Below are 2525 nucleotides of genomic sequence, written 5' to 3'. Positions count from 1 at the left end.
GGGCTCCGGGGTGGGGCTGGGGAGTTTGGGGGTGGGGAGTTCAGGGTGCGGGAGGGGGTGAGGGCTCTGGCTGGGGGTGAGGCCAGGGATGAGTTCAGGGCGCAGGAGTGGACTCCGGGGTGGGGCAGGGGGTTAGGATGCAGATGGGTCAGGCCGAGGTGAGGGGGTACCAGCTGTTCCCCAAGGAGTTACCCTTTCCCCAGCCCCAGTGACCCCCCAGGTCATCAGCAGGGCCCCACTCCCAGCCCCCACTGCCCACCAGCGGGTGTCAACCAGCCCCCCCCCCGCCCATACCAGGCTCTCCAGCTGGGCGACGATCCTGCGCAGGTCAGCAGGTGGCAGAGGGCTCGGGGGTGCTGGGCCGGGGGCCTGCAGGGAGAGGCGCCCTGGGAACGTCCTGGCTTCAAACACGCAGGAGGCAGGGGAGAGACGGGACAAGGGATCTCAGAGCCAGCAGGGCCAGGGGCTGCCCACGGGGGACCCCCAGCCAGACTCCCTCCCTGCCCTGAACGGAGCCCAGGTACAAGAGGACCCCTCCCTTTCCCCACTCACTATATGCTCCCCCCTTCAGCCCAGCCCACCCCCCCAACCCCCAGAGAATCTGCCCCCCACTGACCCAGCCCAGCCCATGGGGGCTAGGGTCAGGCAACTGCTCCCTTGTACCAGAGCCCCCCTCTGCCGGCAGGGGCCCCATGGGGGTCAGCGCAGGACATGGGGGACTCACAGGCAGAACAGAGACTGGGGCCCCAGTAGGAGCATCCTGGCTATGGGGTGAGAAGGACACAGGGAGCCAGCGCCAGCCCTGGGCCCCTCCCCCACACTGGGCATCGCCAGGGCCAGGCAGGTCTGGAGGCAAAGTAAAGGGAGACAGAGCCCCTAGGGGCGCCCACTCGCTGTGACGGGGCAGGTACCCCCAGGCAGCAATGGCAGGGGCATGGGACCCCCACCCCCAGGGGAGCAGCCCCCTTACCTGGCACGCAGCCCGCGGTCCGGCTGAGATGGAAGCCCAGGGCGCAGCGGCAGGAGAAGTGCCCAGCCCAGGACACGCAGGTGCTCCAAGGGGGACAGGGCTGCCCACTGCCACAGCTGGGCTCATCTGGGGGAACAGCCCCCCCCAGAGTGAACAAACGTGAGCGGAGACTCAGACCTGGGAGGAGCCCGGACAGCAGGTACCCAGGGCAGGAGGAGCGACCCAGCACTGGCATAGCAGGGGCTGCGGGTCGGGAGTGAGGGGCACCGGCAGAGCTGGTGGGTGCAGAGCTCAGGGCTGGGCTAGCAGGGGGGCTGCGGCTCAGGGTTGAGGGGCACCAGCAGGGCAGGGCTGGGCTGGCGGGGGCTGGGCTGGGGGGCACCAGCTGGAAGAGTGATCGAGGGGCCAGGGCCGAACTGAGCCCTGCAGTGGAGTTAGGCCATACCTGGTGCTGTAGCCCCCTCGGTGGGGGTGCCAGTCCCTGCGGGCGTCTCAGCGCTTGTAGCCCAGGTCTGAGGTGTGGGGCTGGATGCTGCTGGCCAGGGGGGTACGCTAGACCCTGGAATACAAGGGGGGTGGGCAGCCGGAGGGTCACCCCCATTGGAGCGATTGATGAGGGGCGGGGGGGGGGGCTCAGCTGGCCGGGTGCAGGAGTCCCTGGGCACATCCCTGGCAGTGCCGGACCCTGGGCCTCACCTTCCCAGCCTGCAGCTGGGCTTTTCCCACCTTGGGGCTGAGGGAGGAGCCCCCGGCTCAGCCTGGCGAGCAGCAGCTCTTGAGTTCTGCCATCAGGGCAGTGCCCACCTCCACCTGGCACCACCCCAGCGAGGTCACCACCCAGCAGAGCTGGAGCCAGTCAGGGGGGAGCCCCCCCTTTGCTACAGACAGCACCTCTGCTGGGACCTCCCCAGGCTGAGCTGGAGCCACCTCCCAGGCCAGGCCAGGGGGAAAGGGGACATCTGCATTTCCCCCTTTGTTTGCTCCTAGCTGGGGCAGGGGGGAGCCCAGAGCATTGGCTAGGAGCGTGGGCCAGGGGCAGCCGTGAACTCACCTGCCCCCCCGGCCTGCCCGGCACAGGGAGACTGGACCTGCAGCAGGAGCCCAAGAAGGAGAAGGGACCAGCCCCTCCCCATCCTGCCAGGCCTGAACCCCAGCTGCTCTCAGCCTCCTGGGGGCAGGGAAGGGAGCCAGGCCCCACCTGTGCTGGGTTAAGAGCCATCCAGGGGCTTGTTAATGATTCCTGGGTGGGGGCAGCTGTCAAGGGTCCAGGCAGCCACTGAGCGAGCCACAGTGCTGGGCTGGCTCTGACGTGCCCAGCTGGCGCTCATTAACCCAGCCCCAGCCTGCCCCCCCCCCAGCAGTTCTAGCCAAGGGAGGACAAAGTCCAAAGCACAACAGGGAGGTGGGAGCTGGACCCACACCAGGGGCTGCCCGGAGCTGAGCAGTAACAGAACAGCCAGCCCCGTTCAGGCCAGGCTGCTGACAGAGGCTCCCCCAGCGCTGAGATCTGTCCCCCTGGGGTGGGTCGGGGGCTGGTTACAGAGGCCTTGCCCCC

At 68.6% G+C, this 2525-nt stretch overlaps 1 long non-coding RNA gene across 1 annotated transcript; it reads right to left on the bottom strand.

Moving 5' to 3' along the window:
- Nucleotides 1-976: 976 nt before the first annotated feature.
- LOC112120356 lies at nucleotides 977-2149 on the bottom strand. Its single transcript, XR_003899988.1, has 3 exons — nucleotides 2022-2149; nucleotides 1416-1529; nucleotides 977-1096 (listed from the first exon to the last, which is right to left on the bottom strand). It is a non-coding gene; the product is annotated as an uncharacterized LOC112120356 (long non-coding RNA).
- Nucleotides 2150-2525: the final 376 nt, after the last annotated feature.

Source organism: Terrapene carolina, unplaced genomic scaffold, assembly GCF_002925995.2.
Source record: "Terrapene carolina triunguis isolate 2854851 unplaced genomic scaffold, T_m_triunguis-2.0 Scaffold32442, whole genome shotgun sequence".
In the NCBI taxonomy this organism is placed as follows: domain Eukaryota; kingdom Metazoa; phylum Chordata; order Testudines; family Emydidae; genus Terrapene; species Terrapene triunguis.
The sequence above is the reverse complement of the archived record's forward strand: the minus strand, read 5'-3'. Positions and strand labels throughout refer to the sequence as shown.